Here is an 18,492-nt window from a genome sequence, read left to right as displayed (position 1 = left end):
TAATTGTAATACACACATCAAAAAAAGTTTTGCATCATCACGGTTCCGAGAATTCCGGAACCTGTACAGAAAAATGGAATAGAGATCAACATAAATATCATTTCCGCCCTTTTTATTGCTCATGAAAACCACACATTGCATGTTGTACCACCATACAGCGAGACCTTCAGAGATGGTGGTCCAGTTTGCTTACACACTGGTACCTCTAATACCCAGTCGCACGTCCTCTTGGATTAATGCATGCCTATATTCTTCGTGGCATACTATCCACAAGTTCATCAAGGCACTGATGGTTCAGATTGCCCCATTCCTCAACGGCGATTCGACGTAGATCCCTAAGAGTTGTTGATGGTTCACGTCGTCCATAAACAGCGCTTTTCAATCTATCCCAGGCATGTTCAACAGGTTTCATATCTGGATAACATGCTGGCCACTCTAGTCGAGCGATGTCGTTATCCTGAAGGAAGTCATTCAGAAGATGTGCGCGATGGAGGCGTGAATTGTCGTCCATGAAGACGAATGCCTCGCCAGTATGCTTCCGATATGGTTGCACTATCAGTCGGAGGATGGCAATCACGTATCGTACAGCCGTTAAGGCGCCTTCCATGACCACCAGCGGCGTATATCGGCACCACATAATGCCACCCCAAAACATCAGGGAACCTCCACCTTGCTGCACTCGCTGGACAGTGTGTGTAAGGCGTTCAGTCTGATCAGGTTGCCTCCAAACACGTCTCCGACGATTGTCTTATTGAAGGCATATGCAACACTCATCGGTGAAGAGAACGTGATGCCAATCCTGAGCGGTCCATTCGGCATGTTGTTGGGCCCATCGGTACTGTTCTGCATAATGTCGTGGTTGCAAAGATGGACCTCGCCATGAACGTCGGGAGTGAAGTTGCGCATCATGCAGCCTATTGCGGACAGTTTGGGTCGTAACACGATGTCCTGTAGTTGCACGAAAAGTATTATTCAACATGGTGGCATTGCTGCCAGGGTTCCTCCGAGCCATAATCCGTAGGTAATGGTCATCCACTGCAGTAGTGGCTCTTGGGCGGCCTGAACTAGGCATGTCATCGACAGTTTCTGTCTCTCTGTATCTCCTCCATGTCCGAACAACATCGCTTTGGTTCACTCCGAGATACCTGGACACTTCACTTGCAGAGAGCTCTTCCAGGAACAAAGTAACAATTCGGACGCGATCGAACCGCGGTATTGACCGTCTAGGCATGGTTGAAGTACAGACAACACGAGCCATGTACCTCCTTCCTGGTGGAATGACTGGAACTGATCGGCTGTCGGATCCCCTCCAATCATGCTGCTCGTGCTTGGCTGTTTACATCTTTGGGCGGATTGAGTGAAATCTCTGAACAGTCAAAGGGACTGTGTCTGTGATACAATATCCACAGTCAACATCTATCTTCAGGAGTTCTGGGAGCCGAGGTGATGCAAAAGTTTTTTTGATGTGTGTATTTCCAGCACCAGCGAAGAATAACGCTTCTTCTTTTCCTGCCGTGATCACCAGACATAAACCCCATTGAAAATAGTGGACAGAGGTTAAGAGGTCACTCCACTTGAGTACCGAATGCAGATGACCTATTGTCTGGTATTGATAGTAGGCGATGGGAGTTAATGCTCAGGAAAGTATATTTACGCGTTTAGCATTATCAGTGTTCCAGCGCCTTCGAGCGATACAAAAATCGTGAGAGGGTTTGTAGGGAACAAAAAGCGAAAAAAGTGCTAATCCAGTCAAAGTTAATGCAGGCCTGATCTCCCACAGGAGTCGTGCTGTCGATCTTCTGCTGGTCAGTGTACAACTGCCTTATAGCAGATCTCCAGCTAGTTTGTTCAGCGTCCTTCAGTCTTCTTTAGAAACAATTTCCGTTTTCAGGACACAGAAAAGGCTCTATCACTGCACAGTAACTGATGATTGGATTGGCGCATATGTTGTCCATGAAACTTAGATCATCTATCTCACTAAACTACAATTTCACATATCATCGATGTATTAGTCTAGTATCCACAATATATCCACATTTTCGTAGTATTCCTGATATCCTACCTGCGCATAACCCAAGACCAGACGTGGATACAATCTGTATTAGGCCAACAATGCACGTAGATACAGTCAGTTTTAGGTCAACAGTGAATATTGTCTTACTGCTTCTAGACATTGTACCCAGGTCGTTTTCAGTCATTTTTAGTTTTTTTTTAAATAAGCTTTTGCCACTAGCCGATCAGAATAAGTGTGGAATTTATTTGTGTTTTTCAATTATGTAATCTGCTGATGGTCTGAAGCCTTCCCTTACATCCGTGGTAGTCAAGCAGGTCGCTATGGTAAGTAATTACTGTTGTATGCTTTAATTTGTTGTAACTCGCTTTATAAATTTTATAAAGCGTAGTTGCTTCCGTACGTTATAAATCACCTTTACTGCGGAACTGATGGGCGGTTAGAAAATTTTACCATACTACTAACAGAGTTATGAAAGTGGACCGTAGGTAAAAAAGGTTGACTACCCCTGCCTTAGATTGACGTCTGTCACTTGATATGGAAATATTGTTGATGATGTTTGGGACCTCTGTGATTATTCACTTCCTTTCGGGACTGGTAGGGGAACCTGGTCTAAAATGAAATACTAGGATAAAATGACACACCACTTGTTTCTCGAATACCATGATACTCAGCTTTAAATCTAGTGTAGTGCGCAATTCATAAGTTGGTAGTAGTGGTACTGTGATAATGACGTGCGCCTCTTGTGTTTATTTTCCGCGCTAGATGTTCAAAATGGTTCAAATGGCTCTGAGAACTATGCGACTTAACTTCTGAGGTCATCTGTCGCCTAGAACTTAGAACTAATTAAACCTAACTAACCTAAGGACATCACACACATTCATGCCCGAGGCAGGATTCGAACCTGCGACCGTAGCGGTCGCTCGGTTCCAGACTGTAGCGCCTAGAACCGCACGGCCACTCCGGCCGGCTCCACACTAGAGCTCAAAGTCGTAATCAACAGGCGCTGATCTAATGTCAGTAAGTCACATAATGCTCTAAACACGTGCTTTATTATATTGTTATCAAAAATGTAAGTTAAGGTCACGGAACCGTATTCTTTTCTTTGTTTGTTGACTACAAAGTTTTGTTGATAGACATAAGCTAGTCATGTGTCTGTTGTTCCGAGTACAAAATGGCTGTCCAGGGTAAAATGATACACCATTTACTTGGGTATAGTGAAACAGTTGATCATTTTATTCGTATATAGTGTGCCATTTTACCCTGGCAAATAAATCATATATTTTGAATATTTATTGTTGTGTTTACATATTAAAATTAATTATAATACTAAAAACAACAAAACAGTGTTAATAAGATAATGAAATTATACAGGGTGATTCAAAAAGAATACCACAACTTTAAAAATGTGTATTTAATGAAAGAAACATAATATAACCTTCTGTTATACATCATTACAAAGAGTATTTAAAAAGGTCTCTTTTCACTCATAAACAAGTTCAGAGATGTTCAATATGGCCCCCTCCAGACACACGAGCAGTATCAACCCGATACTCCAACTCGTTCCACACTCTCTGTAGCATATCAGGCGTAACAGTTTGGATAGCTGCTGTTATTTCTCGTTTCAAATCATCAATGGTGGCTGGGAGAGGTGGCCGAAACACCATATCCTTAACATACCCCCATAAGAAAAAAATCGCAGGGGGTAAGATCAGGGCTTCTTGGAGGCCAGTGATGAAATGCTCTGTCACGGGCTGCCTGGCGACCGATCCATCGCCTCGGGTAGTTGACGTTCAGGTACATAACTAACCTTTTTCGTCGGACTCTCCATACAGTTGATTGTGGAATTTGCAGCTCTCTGCTAGCTCTGCGAGTCGATTTTCCTCGACTGCGAACAAATGCTTGCTGGATGCGTGCTACATTTTCATCACTCGTTCTCGGCCGTCCAGAACTTTTCCCTTTGCACAAACACCCATTCTCTGTAAACTGTTTATGCCAACGTTTAATACACCACCTATCAGGAGGTTTAACACCATACTTCGTTCGAAATGCACGCTGAACAACTGTCGTCGATTGACTTCTGCCGTACTCAATAACACAAAAAGCTTTCTGTTGAGCGGTCGCCATCTTAGCATCAACTGACGCTGACGCCTAGTCAACGGCGCCTCAAGCGAACAAATGTACAACTAAATGAAACTTTATAGCTCCCTTAATTCGCCGACAGATAGTGCTTACCTCTGCCTTTTGTCATTGCAGAGTTTTAAATTCCTAAAGTTGTGGTATTCTTTTTGAATCACCCTGTATATCATAAATGTTTTATATACAGAAATATTTGTAGGCTTAGGCTATAACTGCTGGCTGATAGTAATTGATGCAGATATAATAATATCATATGCCTAACTTCAAGTATGCTGTCTATATAGGGTCATAAAACAATAGATGCGTAATACTCAGCTTCTTTTCAGCACAAACGGTTGGGACCTACAAGAGAGAGACAGATCGTCAGTCATGAAGCGAAGACTCAATGAAACAAGCTATTCAGGCTATTGAAAGAAAAGATATGGGTTGGCTAAAAGCTTCAAAGACATTTGGTGTTCCAAAAGCTACATTACGTCGAAGAGTTATGGGAAAAAACAAACGTATCACTGGAGCAGACAAAGGCTTAGGTCGATTCATCCCTACATTTTCTAAGAGACTTGAAACATTGCTGGTCGATCACATAAAAGATTTAGAATCCCGAATGTTTGGTCTTACATGTAACGATATACGGAAATCAGCTTTTCAGTTAGCAGAGAAAAATAGAATACCTCACAGATTCCGGCAAAAAGATGAAATGACTGGCTGGCATCGGCTTAGGGGATTTCGAAAGAGAAATCCAGACATTTCTCTCAGAAAACCAGAGCCCACTACAGCAGCTAGAGCCCAGTCTTTTAACAAACAGCAAGTAGAAATGTTTCTTAACATTCTTGAACAAACATTACAGAAAAATAATACTGAGCCCGCTAGAGTATGGAATGTTGACGAATCAGCACTTTCAACAGTGCAGAAACCTCCAAAAGTGTTTGCGACAACTGGTAAAAAATAAGTTGGGACAATCACCAGTGCAGAGAGAGGACAGCATATTACTGTTGTATGCTGCATGAGTTCATCAGGAAGCTTTATCCCGCCAACTCTACTTTTTCCAAGGAAAAGATGGAAGCACGAGCTTTTAGATGGCGCACCTACAGGATCACTAGGGCTACCTAGTGAGTCTGGCTGGATGACAGGAGATTCATTTCTCAATTGGCTTAAACATTTTCAGAAGTATGCAAATGGAAACAAAGATAACAAGGTTTTATTTCTATTAGATGGACATAGACCGCATAAAGGCTTAGAAGTAGTCACTTACCCGAGAGAAAACGGAATAATAATGATTTCGCTTCCTCCTCATTGCACACACAAGCCTAGACATATGTTTCTATGGTCCCCTGAAGACTTACTATGATCAGTCCTCCACAATGTGGTTAAAAAATCATCCTGGAAGAGTCATAACTCAATGTCAGGTAGCTGAAATATTTTGTGAGGCATATGGGAAAGCTGCTACTATTAGTAATGCCTTAAAACCAGAATTTGGCCGTTCAACCCACAAATATTTCTGGAGCACGAATTTTTGCCTTCTTTAATAACAAACATTGACGAAGAGCGCGAAGAGACTGGCAATGGAGAAGTTAAAGTGGAGAATATAGTTGAGCCAACGCATTCAGAAGAACAACGTATCCAGAATGACTCGACTTCAAAAGAAGACGTTACACTTCCATATGGTTCTAATGAAAATAGTGAGAATAGTCCAGATACCCCTCTACCAGGTCTAAGGGAAACGTACTGTTCTTAGACCCAACATATCCGAGTTTCACCACAGGATATATTACCAGTCCCATCAGCTTCTGGATTTTATGTTCGAAGCAAAAGAAAATGGGATGGTTCCCAAATTTTAACCAGTAGTCCATATCTATTAAATTTACAAGCAAAGGTCGCGGGAAAGCGAGCATTCAAAGAGAGAAAAGCGGGAAGAAATGCAAAAAGACAGCTGACATTCAGGGATGAAAGTGAAGACGAACCAGATATTTTGGATAGAGATGCTTGTAATGCGACAACGTGCCGTCTAGTGAATGCCAGGCATACTCAAGGCGCAACGGTAGAGAAAGTGGACGCTTATGCCATCTGTGGGCCAGAATTGAAGGCAAAGCGGAAGTGCTTCCGTCTGGTGGCAGCTAAATTAAAGAATGCTGTGCGGGAGACAGTGTCTGGCTTGTGCTGCACTCTGACAGCGAAATAACAAAAGAATTAAACTAAATAATATTGTTCCCTGTAGTAAAAATATAAATGTAATATTACTTTAATATTTCAAAATGTCTGTAATTGAATATTGTAGTGCAATGGTGTGTTTAATTGTAAATAGAGAACTTGGCGTAATGTAAAATAATGTTTAAGTGTGGGGGGGGGGGGGGGATTCCCCGAGAATGAGAACAATGTACATGTTGGCGCGTAATATTGGCCTTAGAAGTAAGTTGGCGTAGCTCTGAGGCAGAACAAGTGTCAAGTGGCGTAAAAGTGACTGGCGGTGTGTGCTACGGTAACATTGCTAACAGACCATTTAGAAGTGAGCTGAAAACAGATATGGACACTTCATTTAATGTATGGTTACAAGCTAAATGGACACTAAGAATTGTAAGACACGGTATTTCGACGGATATGGGCTGTGAGCGGCAAAATAGTACGGTTTCCTGCTCTGAGGTACATGCCACTGCATGGTACAATGCTTTGTTAATTGCGACGAGTTGCTTGTGCCAATGGCGAGGTGTGAAGGGACCAGTAGCCGCATCCAACGGCGTATTGTGATCTCAATAACTGATGAGGTCCATTGGTGAGCTCACTTCGGTAGCAACGAACTAAAAGTTATCTTACAAGAGTATTATTATGAACAGTGGTTGTTATACCGACGCCATTACCAGTACATCTATATTTTGTGAATCAATTTGTGTAATAGTCAAACCAAGTTCTCTACAGTGTGTAAAGTTTGGAGGCAATAATAATTTTGTGGTTTAAATTACATTCCCCGAGTGTAATCAATTATTTAAAGGAAATAGCTCATTATTACCCCATATCCAGTGATTTGTATGTGCTGCAACATCAGTGAAAAGTTATGGTACGTGAGTATCGACGTAGCTATATTACAAGAGAAAATAGTCGGAATTAACGCCGAAATTGCTAGCAGACGCCGCTTCATGCAACGGATGGAAGATGTCAGATACTGTGTCACCTTAATTACTATCCAGCTCGATGTCGTGGCTTTCCAGTACATTGCCATAGGCAAAAACTACTCGGTTCCGTCCGAGCAACGTGATTCTCAATTAGTGTTTTCAGTAACTATATTGACAAGCAGATCTATGTTGTTCTTTAATTAAGCATTCAAGGAAATTGCTGCCACCACAGTACACATTGTGCCTTCAGCACAATGGAAGCTCAATAATATTAAATTCAGTAATTACAATTTGTGTAGTTTACATTAACTCAAAACAAGTTCAAGTGTTTATCATGTGTGTTTACGTATTGTGAAACGATTTCAGCCTGTGGTATTGTTTTAAATGAATAATGTTCTCCTGATAAGCAATACCAAACATACAGAATTAAGTGCTCCCTGTTCAATCACTTCAAAGAGATTATCAGTGCTACTAATAATCAAATATAGATGTAAAAATAAGTTTGTTACGCGCCGTTATCATTATTTATTCAAAAAATTCCGTGTAGTAGTTGGATCACCATAGGGTGTCTATTCAAACCTATTACAAGCGAGAGCCGCTTTCCGGAAGTCCGATGCCACATGGTCTAATAATAATACAGTAAATTCGATGCTCCTTGTATTTACTGCAAAGACCTTACTAGTCGTTCTAAGCCTAGAGAGACTTGGCTGCGGTGTGTAAAATGCGCCATGTGGGCACATGCTGAATGCGCAGGTCTTCCTAGGACAGCTAAGAGATTTGTATGTGACAAATGCAAAGACTGAATACTTTATGCCGGCCGGAGTGGCCGAGCGGTTCCAGGCACTACAGTTTGGAACCGCAAGACCGCTACAGTCGCAGGTTCGAATTCTGCCTCGGGCGTGATTGTGTGTGATGTCCTTAGGTTAGTTAGGTTTAAGTAGTTCTAAGTTCTAGGGGACTGATGACCACAGCAGTTAAGTCCCATAGTGCTCAGAGCCATTTGAACCATTTTTGAATACTTTATAACATGATATTTTTACTAGGGTAAAATGACCTACATGTGTTTCATTTTACCCCCAGTAACTAGGGTAAAATGAGACACTGAAGCAATTTTGCAATGCTTATTCTCTGCAAAAAATATTTTCTTTTTTAAAATATCTTGTGTACTAAAACATGTGTTTGTTGGTTATCTTCGTGTTTGCAACTTTGTACAAACAAATACAAATAAATATCCAGTACAGAATCAGTTTTGCTTAGGGTGTGTTATTTTGGGCCACATTCCCCTACTAACTGATACTACGTAATTCTCATAATATTATCTTTTCATGTTCATGAAGTAGTCATCGAGTTTACATGACACTTGGCTTGTAAATTTAGTTTTTCGGCCCTTGGAAGGTCATTCCACACTCAAATTGCAATTGGTTTCGTGTCTTATGCTGTTACCAGACCAGTAGACTTCATTCATTATTATTAAGTCATTGTTACTATTATTGTTTGTATTCGTTCACTGGCAAGAGCTTTCCTGTCCCTCTTTGTTAATGGTGCACATGATCAGTGGATCTGGAAAAATCGAATGCTGAATGTTTCGCCACACAAAATACATACATTTATGTCGGTGTCTTGTATTCGGGGCTTATGCTGTTACCAGACCAGTAGACTTCATTCATTATTATTAAGTCATTGTTACTATTATTGTTTGTATTCGTTCACTGGCAAGAGCTTTCCTGTCCCTCTTTGTTAATGGTGCACATGATCAGTGGATCTGGAAAAATCGAATGCTGAATGTTTCGCCACACAAAATACATACATTTATGTCGGTGTCTTGTATTCGGGGCTTATGCTGTTACCAGACCAGTAGACTTCATTCATTATTATTAAGTCATTGTTACTATTATTGTTTGTATTCGTTCACTGGCAAGAGCTTTCCTGTCCCTCTTTGTTAATGGTGCACATGATCAGTGGATCTGGAAAAATCGAATGCTGAATGTTTCGCCACACAAAATACATACATTTATGTCGGTGTCTTGTATTCGGGGCTATAGGAAAAGCCCAATAAGAAAAGATGACAATGGGAGGCCGGTGACGCAGGTAGAAATCTCTAGCAATTTCTGTTAATTTATCACCGCAAAACAGATAAATTGGCTTCGCAGCATATTACTTGATAATCGAATATGTAATATGGATTCTGCCAGTGCTACAGATAGTTGCAAATTTGTGACCACGACCAGCCGCTGGTTACAGTGTTACAAAGTAAATGGAAAGCTAAGTTTGATAATTTTGTTGTGCTGCTTTTCGAATGAATTACGTCAACGGATAAAATAGGATTTCTTCTCGCTTTTACTTACACAGCTACATAAACTGAAATCGAAATTCTGGGTATTCAGCTGTGTGTTTCAAGCGTGACATTCGATTTCAGATACAATTTGTAGCCTTGTGGAAGCCCCGACCTGGTATTTCGTTAGAGCATGCATAGTGGTCTGCTTTATGAATACCAGGCAACAACACATAAAAGAAGTCACTGGAAAGATTCGCAAGGAACAGATTACACCATACTCACTCACTGTGACTCGACGAAAACATATCGAATTCCTGGCAAAAAACATTGCATGAAGAATTACCTTTAAAAGGAAAAGAAACGAGACATAAAGCATTCATATTAACATTTAACAATGTGGTGATGCGTTTTAACTGGATCATAAACTATAAATTTAATTTTGAGTCATATTCATGTGTTTCGTATTAGTGTAATACAATACCCATGATGTTAAAATGGATCGTCTTGCCTTCATGCGGCGTTCAGAAGCATTCTGCCAACAAATCTGTCACAAAAATTTTATTGAATAGAACTTTTATTACGGGTGTGTCAGAAACGAAATACATTGTAGCTGTGTTACCATTACACTCATGACCTCAGCATTCAGGCAAAAGGCGCTATAAGAATTTAGGTAACGAATGGTCTTGACGGCCAGATATTGCAGTCAGAGGACACACAGTTTACCACTAAACCGGGAGTGTATACATCACATAACAGCATGAATCGAGAATGGTACTTCATCTCAACTATATTGCATTTGCGTATCTCAAGTTGGTTATTGGTTTTAACCACTAACTACAGTGATTTTCAATGTAGTCATTTGTCACTCTTCACTATCAGTTATAGTCACAAGGGGAGTACACCAGCTCAAACGTTCCCATAGGATTCCTAAATCAGTTTTGATGAATCCAAATATGACACATACCAGATGTCACAAAGAAAAACAAAGCACTGGGAATAGTAACATGGGGCATTTCACAGACTTAACAATCCTCCATCAAAACATGCAATCAATAAAAAAATAAAACACAACTATTAGATGTTGAGCTCCAATCTTTGAATGGCACTGTAGTTTGTGTTACTGAGCACTGGCGTAGAGAGACAGAAATCCAACATGTAGTGTTATCATCATATAAAAGAACAAACTCTTACTGCAGAACTGCTTCAAGGGGTGAAGGGTAATGCATTTATATCGGAAAAGGAACACAGTTCAAATCAAGACATAACCTCAGTACAGTAAGTGAAGACAAACACTTTGAAATATCAGCTATTGAATTAACAAGGCTTGATATCACGAAGAAATTAATCATTTTGTGTGTGTATAGATCTCTCAGTGAGAGTGTGGGCACTTTTTTCAATAAGTTGACGGAAGTTTTAGATAAAGTCTCAAGTACAAAGGTGGGGACATTCATATCAACACTAATACCATAAATGAATCCAGCAGCACCCTCATAAATATCCTTCAAAGTTTTGGCATGTCGCTATTGGTCAATAGTGCAACAAGGGCTACTACAATGACTGCATCAGTAATTGACCATGTGGTCACAAATATGGACAGGGAAAAATGTGATGTAGCTGTAAAAGATCTCGGACTATCAGACCATATCTGTCAAACAACAACAGTAAAATTAGGCATCGAATCATTCCCTAAACTACAAGCCTACAAACGACGTCTATCAGAAATCAAAATAAAAGATGTTTCAAAGGAACTAGCAAAACAAAGCTGGGATGAAGTGTATAAGGAAACCAATGTGAATATGAAATTCTCTAAATTCTCCACATTGTTTTAATTGAACTTTGAAAAGGCATTTCCAAAAGTATGCATGTCTGTATCAACATCTCACAAAAACAGGTGGATAAAGCAGGTATTAAGAAGTTCTCCCAAACACTCAAACGCTTCAGTTTCATGAAAAAGAGTCGCAGTGATCCAGAATTCTTAAATTTCTATCATAGATACAAAAAGATCTATAGGAAGGTGCTGATTGCTGCAAACAGTCATTTAATGACAAAATAATATATAATGCAGAGAATAAAAGCAAAGCAGTCTGGGATGTTATAAAAAAAGGAAACCAGGAGAGGCATTTAATGACAAAATAATATATAATGCAGAGAATAAAAGCAAAGCAGTCTGGGATGTTATAAAAAAAGGAAACCAGGAGAGGCAAACAAATGCAGAATAACATACTGCTAAGGGAGGGGGATAAGGTAATAAATGATCCACAACACTTAGCAAACTATGTAAATGAGCATTTTTCAAGTATTTCAGAGAAGTTACAGCAAAAATCTCCCAAAACAAATGTAACACCTGTAAATAATGTTGCACTGAATAAAATGATGTTACTTTGCACCACAGAGAATTAAGACAATAAAACTGTTCAAAAACCAAAAAAATGTCAGTAGGCGTAGATGAAGTACCAATGTGTGTACTGAAGCAATGCACAGAGATTATATACTAAATGAATCCTTCACATCAGGGACATTTACAGAACAGTTAAAACAGGCAAGAGTTGTACCTTTGCTTAAGAAAGGTAATGCAGAAGACATAGAAAATTACCAGCTCATTTCCCTGCTGTCACCAACCTCAAAAATTATAGAAGCAATTATGAAAGACAGACTAATGAATTACCTGAATAAATACAATCTTTTAAGCGAATCACAGTTTGGTTTCCGAAGTGACAAAAATACGAAGTCAGCCATAGTAGAATTCACAAAGGTTGTACGTGATGCTCTTGATAAAGATGAGTGTGTCACAGACATACTTTTGGATCTTTGGATTTGATACTGTCGACTAAAGGATTTTATTAAATAAATTAGAAGCATTAGGAATAAGAGGGGTAGCTAATGACTGGTTACGATCATACCTAACAGACAGGGTACAAAGAGTAGAGATATCACATACTTCACATAGATCTAAACATTTAGTAAAACACTTATCAGAACCAAAATATATTAATATATGGGTTCCACTAGGTAGCATATTAGGACCAATACTGTTCCTGATATACATCAATGACTTTCCCAGTAGTGTTACTCATGGTGAAAAAATTCTCTTCGCTGATCGCAGCAATATTATACTCACTGAGAAAACAAGAGAACTCCTTGCAGAGAAATCAAATGAAGCTCTCAAGGAAGTTTGCGATTTGTCAATAAGCAATAAAGTGACATTGAACATAAAGAAAACTAATGCCATGAATTTCAGTTTGAAGAGGGAAAATGACATTCTTAAATTAAATGTAGATGGCATGTCTATAGACTGTGTAACAAATGCAAAATTTATAGGAATGAATATTGATTCTCAGTTGAAGTGGTGTGAACACACAAAGGTACTTGCAAACAGAATGTCATCGGCATGTTATGCCCTTAGAATCCTATCATCAGTGTGTAACATGCAGTGTCTTTTAGTTAATACTATTCATATGTACACTCAGTTCTTAGCTATGACATTCTTTTTGGGGAACAAATGCACAAAATATGAACACAATTTTCACACTCCAGAAAAGAGCCATAAGAATCGCAACCAAAAATGGTAGTCGAGCTCATTGTAAAGATCTGTTCAAAACACTGGGGATTTTAACTGCTCTGTGTGAATACATTTACCAGTCAGGTGTACACATCAAAAATAACATTGGTAATTGCTGCACAAACAGTTCTGCCCATGGCCATGGAACAAGAGCTTGGCTCAACTTACATTAGCCAAGAAAAAATAAACATAAAACTCAAAACAGCATTTTCTACCAAGGAATAAAACGGTACTATAAATTACTAAAAGAGATAAAAGAAATTGCAAAAATGCACTTATTTAAGTAGGCAGCTAAAAAGTATTTGATATTCAATACATTTTATACATTGAAGGATTACTTAGATAAAACAGAGTAGGTGTTTGGTAAAAAAAAATGTTATACAAATAAATAATAATAATAATAATGATTATAAAACATCCAACATTCCACACAACACCTTCACACTATCTTATTTTCCTTCTTTTTTCCATTTCTACAAAAACTTACCCCTAAGCTATGCATTTCACAATACTAACACCCCTTTCTGAGCTCAACATCTCATTCATTATAGAGGGATGTTGACTCAGTTTTTCAGGATAGCAAATGGGAAGTTGTGGTACAGAAAATGACAAATGGCCCAGAGATCACCAGTGTGTGTGTGTGTGTCTTTGTGTGTATAGTGAGTGAAGTGTTATGAAACAATGTGTGTATAGTGTGTGCAGTGACTGATATTGAGATATGAGTGAACAGTGTGGCGTTACATTATTTAATAAGTTATTTGTAAAAAAAGTATTGTATACCAGGAGTAAATCTAATGATTGTCTCTAACTAGAAGTCTGTAACCGTATGTGTATGTGAATTAGCTTATTTTAAATTGATCTAAACTTGTAAATACTTCAACATGTCCTATATGTACGTAAAAAGAGATCTACGATTGAATAAAGCTACTACTACTACTACTACTACTATTACTACTACATTAGTTCACTTCCCCCATTTGCTTCTTAAGTTAGCATACTCTAAGGTCAAGGTGTAATGCAAATTAATTTTTCGTTTTTGAGTCCAAATTAGAGAATTTTGTGGTTAAATTATTGAATTTTGAATCGAAATCAGTCAATTTTGTGCTAAAATCAGCAAATATTGCGCTGAAATCAATTATCCTTGTGTCAAACCTGTCCTTTTACCACTGAGCTTGTACATGGAAGAATCAAATGTAGCTATTCACTCAGTATTAAATTCTATAAATGACACCTGACAGCAACCACATCATAGAACATTTACACATAAGGTTCTTGCATCACTATGTGTTTTACGTTGAACATAAGACATCAGACTTTTCACAGGGTTTCTGAATAATTTCTGATGATTGCAGCATGGCCTGAAAAGGAATAGTTGCATTGGTCTGCTGGAATCGCATCTACAAATGTGATGTACACATTTGATGTTTTTTACGAGGTGGGCAAGCTTGGTACTGTGTGGAAATAGCTAACACAGCAGAACTCGAGTAGCAACACATCACAAGCCTTTACACACTGCTGGCCTCCTCAGTGTTTAATGCACATGTCAAAAGGCATTGCACAGGCCAAACATTTGCAGGTTGGAAGAGTATATATACCCCCAAGACATCTGTATTAGAATCACTTCTGTCAGCACTAGAGCCCTACCACCGTGAGGGCTGTATCACCTGACCACTGTATGGGATGCTGATCTAGGACTGCAGTTCGCATCTACCCTGGAGTAGCCTGCCCTGAAGCTGTTTGGTCCTGTAGCCACTGGTACAGGCAGATCAACAACAACCCAGGGCAGCAGCTCACTGGCCACTAACACGGAGGCAGTGGGTCAATGTCCACAATATCACCAGTCCACTGCATTCCAACAGTGTGTGAAGGCAGGCTGAGGAGCCTACTGCCTCAGTATATGGCCCCTGCAGGGGCCACTGAGCATAGTGAAGCCCCATCAGTGGAGGAGATTGTGTTAAGAAGTCATCAACCAGCTAGTGTTGTGCTCTATCAGCAACTCTGGGTGTCAACCACACCTAAGCCAGCGGAATTCCTAAGTCGAGTCACCACCATCCTGACCTGGGTTGCAGTTAGGTACGATAATGAAAGGTATTGAGCATTAGCAGACTGTTTCTCTGGCACTGCCAGGCATCCATCTGACCATGCCCACCTACTGACACCCCATCATGGCATGTACAAGAGGGTTCCAGTAGTCACCAGGTGTCAGGGTTGCTGGTATCATCTTTTCAGCATGACGCTTGACTACCACGATATATGAAAATTAATTTTGTTAAGAGTAAGGAATCTGTGGATGTATCAGGCTAAAGAGGTAATGATAAACAGAATTCATTAGTACCTGTCAGAAGTACACAATGCAACTTGCTGCATCATTCAGCATCACGTATGGAGTCAATAGCAATGGTATATTTATAACGGAAGGATTACAGGGACATGGCTAGACAAGGCCAAGAGTCGAAGTGGTTGTGATTAGATGCAATAATTAAGCTGTTATGTTTTCTTCTGTTGTATTTATAATTTATTACTTCTCCAAAATGATGAAGGCAATAATATTGCAGAGTTGGGGACGCAAGGAGCGTCAGAGCCGGAGGTAGTGCAAATATATCAGAAAGATTAGCACAATTAACAGCAGTTAATACGGAGCTGCGTGCTTTATTAGAAGCATGGTCACCACAGCAAGACATGTATTTGTCAGCCATGGGTCTAGTTGCTCCTTTCTCTGGTAAATTGACTGAGAATGTGCGAGCATTTGTTGGGGATCTTAAGAATTTGGAAAACATGAAAGTTTAAGTTGACTTGGAGCTTTGGAAAGTGTAAAAAATAAGGTTAATAGGAGAAGCAAAGACTTATGTGGGATGTACAGAAGCTAAGGGAGTAGATACATATGAGGAGTTTGAGAAGGGATTAATATGAAGGTACAGAAAGTGGAGTAGTGTTAGGCATTTCCAGTGGCAGTTAGGTATGGTAGTGAAGAGTCATGGACAGTCTTATTTGCAGGTAAGGCAAGAGAGATCAATGATTGTATTTATCAGATGGGAATAATATCATGGGGGGCTGAGCAAAGGGCACTTGACACAATATTTAAGGGGGGTGCCTTCACAAATGTTAAAAAGAGTGTGAACAGGAGTTCCAGTTGACTTGCACTCAGCAGGTAGTTTGGCAGCAGGATGTGAGGAAATTCGTGTGTCTACAAGATTACAAGGCAGACAGGGAGTATTTTCACGTAATATATGGTGTTATGGGTGTGGGCAAACGGGACATGTGCGGAGCCAACATCACCAGACATGGAGCAATGGAAGTAAGGACAGAGGTCAGTATGTTGGTAGGAGTGGTTGTAGGGGTAGTGGACCCACCAGTACCTCATCTCCCTTACATCAAACTTTGCAGAAACTCTCCTGAGAAACTTGCAAGACTAGCACTCCTGGGAAAAAGGATATTGCAGAAACATTGCTTAGCCACAGCCGGTGGGAAGTTTCCAGAATAAAATTTTCACTCTGCAGCAGACTGAACACTGATATGAAACTTCTTGGCACTCAGTTTTAATACACCAAGAAGTTCAATATCAGCACATACTCCACTGCAGAGAGAGAATTTCATTCTGGAAACACACAGTGGAGCTTGACGGCATGATGTTTCACAGAGGCAAAGCTGTTTCCAGCTGAGAACTGTCGCAAGGGGGTCTAACATGTTGACAAACCAATTAAACCCTGAACAATTGTACTAAGACTTGATTCACGCAATTGTGTACCCAAGGGTACTGGGAAATCGCTTGGATTCATGTAGAGTCTAACTTACCTACAGGAATGCTGTATGTGGTGGAACCATTAGAAGTAAATGAACTATTGGATCCAGCAGATTGTTTTGCGAAAAGAAGCATTATACACATGAAATAGACGAATGGGGATAAGTGCTATCTGTAATCATAGATAATTTCAGTGCCGAGGATTTGATGTTAATGAAGAGGCTATTAAGTGCCTGTGGATATCCTGTATGAGGAAGAGTGGGACATCACAGCCGCTGGTCATGGGAAATTCCCACATGCCATTGAAGCTGCATTGTGAGGAAAAGTGAAGAATGTGAAGGGGAATAATAATAAAGCAGAGTTACTGCTGGAGTTGGAAGATTTGTTTATTCCAAGAGATCTGTTGTCAGCAACACATATTACGCAACACCATATACCGATGAAGAGTGAATCAGCAGTTTACCACAAACCACATAGAGTACTGAAGTACTTACAGTCAAATTTGGAGAAGTTCATTCATCAACAATTGAGGAATGTGATCATTGAGGAAAGTAATAGCCGATGGGACACAGGACTTATCGTCATGCATAAAAAATCATTGGATGGATCACAAAAATACAGGTTTTGTTGCGATTGTTGACATCTTAATTTCAATACTGTAACAGATGCTTACCCTTTGCCGAACATTATGGATACTACATACTATCTAGTCATTGCAAATATTTTTTGATCATGGACTTTAAAATTGGTTACACATCTACAACATTTCAGATATTTTTTCTTGTGGTTCTAAGAGATTTAAAACCATGTCAGTGTATAGTATATCTGGATGATATAATCATGTCTGTGAATGGTATGGAGCAGCACAGGCACCACTTAAGGGAGGTATTCTAGAGGTTGAGGGCTGCAAATCTGACTTTGGACATGGGGAAAGGTAATTTTGTGGTAGAAGAGGTGGCATATCTGGGCTACATAATTAGTAAAGACATTTTAACGTGGATTTGAAGTCAGTGAAGGCCATGTGTGACTTTCCTGTACCTGAATTGCTAAAGGAACTGCAAACATTTCTTGGGTTTGCGAATTACTATAGGAGATTTGTGAAAGTATCTGCAGATATTTCCAGACCATTACCGAAGAAAGTATTGAAGTTTGTGTGGATGGAGGATTGTCAGCATGAATTTGAGAAATTTAAAGAAGTTTTTACAGCAATTCCAGTTTTGGTGTTTTCAAATTTCAGCAAGGCGTTTATTCTTTCATGTTATGTGTCCAACCATGCATTTGGTTGTGTATTGAGTCAAGAAGTTGAGGGCGTGGAACATCCAGTAGCCTCTGCATCAAGACAGATGCTTTCAATGGAAAGGAATTACTCCATGACATGAAAAAACATGTTGAGACTCATTTATGAAATCATTTACTTCCAGTGTTATTTCTATGGGAGGAAATTTCGAATCATAATAGATCATGCAGCATTAAAACAGTTGCTGGGATAAGAGGATTCACTGAGCAGATTGACACAGTAGGCAATACTGTTGAGTGAATTTAATTATAAGGTAATAGACAGACCTGGAGAAAAGCATGGGGCAGTGTCTCACTACATCACCAGTCCACCACATTCTGACAATATGGGGAGCCAGGGCAAGGAGTGCACTACTATAGCACATTGGCCTT

The sequence above is a fragment of the Schistocerca serialis genome, chromosome 3 (genome assembly GCF_023864345.2).
Source record: "Schistocerca serialis cubense isolate TAMUIC-IGC-003099 chromosome 3, iqSchSeri2.2, whole genome shotgun sequence".
Lineage (NCBI taxonomy): Eukaryota > Metazoa > Arthropoda > Insecta > Orthoptera > Acrididae > Schistocerca > Schistocerca serialis.
Note: the sequence above shows the minus strand (reverse complement) of the source record.